This window comes from Sinohyriopsis cumingii, chromosome 17 (assembly GCF_028554795.1).
Source record: "Sinohyriopsis cumingii isolate HCF-2022 chromosome 17, ASM2855479v2, whole genome shotgun sequence".
In the NCBI taxonomy this organism is placed as follows: Eukaryota; Metazoa; Mollusca; class Bivalvia; order Unionida; family Unionidae; genus Sinohyriopsis; species Sinohyriopsis cumingii.
Genome location: NC_142977.1, coordinates 50,027,806 through 50,034,503, shown reverse-complemented (window position 1 = coordinate 50,034,503; position 6,698 = coordinate 50,027,806).

Genomic DNA, 6,698 nt, shown 5'->3' with positions numbered 1-6,698 from the left:
TTAATTTTTGTATACTATAGTACTGTTGTAGTTGTTTAAAAACATCTGAAATTTATTTGAATAATGTTTAATTTTCACGTTCTATTTACTGAAGAAGAAAAAAAGAAAAAAACTTGTGTGATATTAATCATTTCGTCCAGTGCCGGATTTAGACGTGTGTGCGTGTGATTTTAATTTTTAACGTAGCTTTAACAATTTTTCAGTCATATCACTACGAAGTCTGCGGTGTGGCAGTTTAGACTGTGGATTGCTTACGTTATATCTATTTATAAATGGTTTGGGGTTGGGTTTTTTTCTTCTGACAAATGAAAATTGACAGACATAATGTAATAATCGGGACTTCGCTGCGAAAAATTTAGAGATATTACGAGATCGGGATGTAGATGAGGAAATACCCCCAAAATCGGGAGGTTTTTCTCCTGGCTTGAGAGTTGACAGGTATGAACTGTCCTGGCTTGTGGAATTTCAGTCAGGGCTTGAGTTTATTTAAGTCACTAGCCCGGGGCCTGTACCTAAAAAAATTATTTTAGCACTGACCAGTACAGTACATAAACTATTATATCAGACTGCAGATTCAAGTTTTGAATGTGCAACGCAAATATTGTCTCCTTCCGCCTTCCTCGCTCGCCAATGTTTGTTTGTATTCGAGGACTGGCTAGTATTGCGTCACGGTACCACGTGATCTGTCGTCTCATCAAAACTCGGAAAAACTCGGGAATTTACGGAATCGTGGTATCTTCCATGCAATAAAATCACTACCCGCTTACGATATTTAATTTATAAACATGACAGTCGAATTAAAATCTGTAGAGAATTACATACGTAAAAGGAAAATTTTGATTTCTAGTCTCCTTTAACCTTCTTTATGATCGGTAAATGTTTCCTTCCCTTCATCTTCGCCAACCAAGGTTCCGATATGTTAACCCTATCTACACCTTGGCGGATGGAAAAAGATATTTTAGTGCTTTATCCTAGCGACATCAATTTGATTGCACGAGCTGCCTCTCTTAGTATGTAATGCCAACTAACCAATAGCGTGTAACAGCGATGCATTATAAATCGGCCGAAAATGGTGGAGTCCATTGACTTCAAAAGGATATTTTGTAAGTTTAACATCGAAAGTATAACTACGTACCATAGAAGCCATTACGTGTTTATTTGAGTGAAATGTATTTGTATAAACACGGACCGGCAGTGGAAAATTGCATTTTTTTATGAGTCCATTCAAGTTGTGTGCTCCCCTTGTCTTGATCATGTAGGAACAGTGTTAAAATTCACAGACCCGAAACAGAAATATCTGCTCGATACGCCAAGGTGTAGATAGAGTTAGGATATCGAAACTATGGCTAGCACAGATGCATTCCCTTTATAGCAGACATATTTGGAATCGGGTCACAATTATTACTTCTAGTTCAGTACCCGCGAATGTAGTTCTATTCTATTTTTAGAACATTTTTGCCTCTCTCATTTTGGTGGTGATAGAAGAGTTTTATTTATGCATTTTTGGTAGGGATTTAAAGGTAATTGTTTATTCTTGATAATATGAGCTCAGGGTGTTGTTGTCTGTGTGTACTTTGGCGACAGTGCACAGTGAGTAATAAGGCCTTGGTGATGATCCGAAAGTGAAATCTGTGTTCTGTTTACATGTTGTTCTGTTGGCAGTCCAGCATCTCAAAAAAGAGCAGGTCAACCTTTGACGAGAACTTCACCGTGAAGTCATCTTTGAAGGTATTTTAGATTAACGTATAATTTGCATTGATTGTCACACAGTGGAAAGGTCAGGACTGAGAAACAAATGTAGAGAACATATAGTAAAATTAATTGTGTTCTAAGTCCATTTGTATACGGACATACTTTTACTCTGCCCGTGTCGGGCGAGTCTGGGAGAGACACGTTTGCAGAAAACGGCCAGGTTTTGACAGCCGGTTCCGTCACTCAATTTGAATTATTTGGGTACACGTTTTGACAGCCGGTTCCGTCACTCAGTTTGAATTACTTGGGTACACGTTTTGACAGCCAGTTCCGTCACTAAATTTGAATTACTTGGGTACACGTTTTGACCTTACTTGGGGACATTAGCTCTCATCTAAATTGTATCTGTGACCCAGGGCTTTAGTGCTAAATGGTAAGTACTACGATAAATAGTACAACAAACACACACCAAAAAGCCTCACAAAACCCCTAAACAAAACACCCCCCCCAAAACAAAGAGAATCCCCCAACACAAATATATGAAACCGTTTAGATGTAAATTTGATTGGCCTGTGGCAGAAAGGAAAATGCGAGGATACGAGGAAAAAATTTACAGCACCAGTGTGAACGTAATTGCCTCACAAGTTTAAGAATACTTGTAATTCACATCCTCCTCCTCCCCAATCTCCTAGTTATCATCATCGTAAAGCGCAGCTCTAACGACCTCAAAAATATCTACCTCTTTCCCAAACAAAAAGTTAACTATACATAAATTGCCAAAAAATAATAAAATAAAAAATTGATTAAAAAATAAATAACAGTTCAAAATCCATCGTCAGTATTAGCTCATATTGTGCGTACTTCAAAGTTAGTGAATAAAGCTAAACAGCAAATAAAACATACATTATATCTTCATTGGTGAATGCTTTGTTTCGAATTCTTATTTCCTGCAAATATTAATGTAAAATTTACATAAATATATATTGGTAAAAATATATGTAACCTTTATGACTTTATGTACTGTTGAAAAGGCGCAATAAAACAGTTAAAAGCCTTTAATGTAGGTCAGTTTAAATATATACAAATGTGTTTTGTCTGAATTTTTAGTGCCGTATTCGCAAGATGACAGGTGATGCTGCATAGTAATTAACACACGTGATGCTGCATAGTAATTAACACACGTGATGCATGCTGCATAGTAATTAACACACGTGATGCTGCATAGTAATTAACACAAAGTACACATAGCCATGCAATTCATACACATTTTATTTTTGTGAAAATAATAATATTTTCCCTGCTGCATTGAACAAGAAAATCAAGTAACTATACATATAATTCAATAATAAACAGTAATACTGGGATAATTGCTATGTGAAAAGTTGAACAGAGCGTAAATAATAAAAGTCGGAATAAGGTTTGGTACAACTCAAGAAATATATCTATATACATGTACTTCAATACGCTACAATATGCGTAGTACATCATTTGAAACCGTCATGTATGTATGGGGTGTGTGTGTGTGCATGCGTGTATACATGCATGAATGTAACCCTGTATGTATATATGCTTGGACTTGTGCATAATATGAACGATTGATCCAACAAATTTGAGAGTATAAGTTTGATAACGACAATGCATTTATATGCATTTATATTTCTTTTAATATATTATTTAGTATAATTGCTAAATAGAGAATTGTTGCTTTTGCTTATTGGCTTTGGATATAATGAATTGTCCCCTTTTCATACCGGCATCATATTACTAAATACTGTGAATTTAATGGGGGTGAGTTGTAGCCGAGGTAACTCAGATGGTAGATATTGGGTATCTATCAGTCAACTGTTACCAAAAGGTGCCCGTGGCTGCCTGATTTTTGGACACTTGTTTGATTGGGGAAAATAGGTGAAGGTCCAAGAAAGGCTGCAACAAAGACTCAGTTATTTATGTTCGCTCTGTGCACATGTGCCTGTCGGTCGTGAACCACCCTCGTATTACTTTAGAATTTCTTTCACAAAATATAAGCTGTTATTAGATATGATACATTACTGATACCATTAATGCTTTTGAAAAGAAAAAATATGCAGAGAAGTTTTATTTATTGTCTTAAAAAATGTAAAAAGGACGAAATAAAGAAGTGCAAGACTGGATTATGTAAGGCACTCTGTACAGAATGTAAATACAGGATATATATATATATATATATATATATATATATATATATATATATATATATATATATATATATATATATATATATATATATATATATTATGTATATATATATTTATGTGTGTGTGTGTCTAATTTATGTAACTTAAGATGATTTGCATAAAGATACAACGTAATGGAGGGAAAATAATATTTGACTTTATTAGGATTATTCAAGACTGTACAAATACAGATACATTTTCATGAAGTATCAAATGAATTTCCAAACATTTCCAAACCTTATCCCTAGACAACTACTGCTATATTTCTGTTTTTCTTTTTCAAACCATTCAAAGTTTAGTTTTTTATTTTGGCTGTTTCTTTCTCAAATTGTAATATTATATTTGGAAATTTTCTAAAAAGAGCTAGAGGCTTTCTACCAATGCACACAATGTACATCAACATCTTCTTAAAAACCTAGTAATTCCTTTAATTGAAAAAGGACAAAATAAATTGGTGTTATTTCTAATTCTCTAGTTTAAATGATTTCAAACCAATTTAATCCGCATATTCAAAGCCCTACCAAAACAACCCCCAGTTTAATGTTTCAGAACATTTATTAATAAAGAAAACGTTTTATAGTATTTGATGCTATACATGTTCTGTTCTTTGAGATTCTGTGTTTACTATTATTTGATTCTGGAGTCTTTTTTGCATGAGAGCATTTCTTGTACGACTTGTATGCAGTATTTTAGAGTGAAACCATCTACTATTAGAATCTTTGTTATAATGGGATATTTCAAAAAGCAAAACCTTTTGTCCATGCACGTTGATTTGCTAGATTATCATGTATTTTACATTTAGTATAGTTCTAGTTTCTAATATTTATACATCTCTCACCAAATGCAATAGATATTTCCGTAACATTTCATAGTTTTAGGAGAAATATGTTTTTGGCAATCCAAGAGTTGTGTAAATTTTTTTTAATGAGATTAAATATTAATTTATTGATTTATTATTTCACTGAAAAAATGTTTGAAATTAACCTTTTAGTACACGCTGTGCAAAGTATGCAATTTATCATTAACATCTCAAAATGATATGTTCTCAATAACTGATACCAAACTTACCAAATTCCTTTAAGAGAAAGCATGAAATGTGTTAAATCAATAATTCCAAGTCTTTGCTCTGTTTAACTTCTACATATTACGTTTCTTTTCATCTTGTCATCTCATCCTTTCTGTGGATACATGCAGATTAAAATATGTCATTGATTACTGAATATTTTCGAAGGCTTTGGTCAATTGAAAGATTTACCATTTATTTTTAGTAAAGCAAGTGAATTTGTCGCAATAATTGTTTCCTTAACAGGTAAAATTCTCTTCATCCATGGGGTCACTAAAATTTGGTTTCATTTAATTTACAATTACATTTATGAGTTATCATGTGATTTTAATCTGACGAAAAGTTGTCAAATATCGCGAATGAATGACCCACTATCATAAATTACATTCTGTGCTAATATATGTCCTATGTTTGCTATCGCTGTTACTTTGGTTGTCTATAGATTTAATTTTTTAGGACCTCCAATCTTCGCATAGAATTTTAATGTGATCATGGTATTCCAGGAGACGTTTTTCAGATGAATCCATAAAGAATCTAGCATCGTCAGGATTGTGATATCAGAAGTTCATTTCTGTCTATATTGATACTAACGATTCTAATTATCCTACTGTAATCATCAAGAATAGTAACTCTCTACAGAGTTAAAACACAAAAGGTGAGATGGGTTGCCTGGTCTGTACTATCGGGATACACGTACATGAACCCAAGAAGAAACATAGACATTATGAATTGCACAAGAGTTTATAGCATTGTTAAAATGTTGGAACCCACTTTGATAATCAAACTTCTGAAATTGATTAAAGCAGACTTAAAAAAAAAACGCTGTACAGAATAAAGTCCTTTTAGAGTCAACATGTAGTTGCAATCCAGAAATGTCATGCTTTTTCAGTGTGCAACAGTAAAGTGTATGCTGCCCTGATCATTTCAGAAAGTGATCAATAAGCAACATGACCAGTTTATCATCGATAACTTAACATGGTAATACTGTTCTGAAAACATTTTCCTATTAGCAATGCATGTTAAAGTTATTTTATAGGTAACATTAGCGAGGGATATTCGTCCCCACTTCCTTAAAAATATTTGCTTAATGTTTACTACCTTTCGTAATACATGTACTAACGTCTTCCACCTGACTTATTAAAAGACTATGAATGCCATAACCACAACTAATTGACCTCCCAAGAAAATGTCCTAAATCATTCATTTTTCAGATTCTATTTTGTATGTCGGCTTCAGAATCAGCTTATGCTGGCTTAGTGGTTATAGCGTTCGCCTCGGATGCGGGAGGTCGTGGGGACGATCCCCGGCCAAGTCATACCATTGACTTATAAAAATGGTACTAACAGCTGCTAGCTTGGCACTCAGCATTCAGAGGTTAGTGATAGGACTGGTCGGCCTGGTGTCAGGATAATGTGACTATGTGGGATATCATGCTACCTGTCTGCGGTTAGATGCCCCAGTGCTAGACATCACTATAAACTGTCACACTGCAGACATCGTAGCGATATGACTGCACAATTGTGAAAGCTACGTTAAAAATCCAAATCACACACACACACACACACTGAGAATCAGCTCTACTGTGTTATGCTCTGTTTATGATCAATATTCTGGAAAATGAGTCATCAGGTATTAACTTATGATCACAGTCATTAGGTATTAACTTATGATCACAGTCATCAAGTATTATCTTAAGATCAACATTTTAGCGTCTAATGACATGTATAATT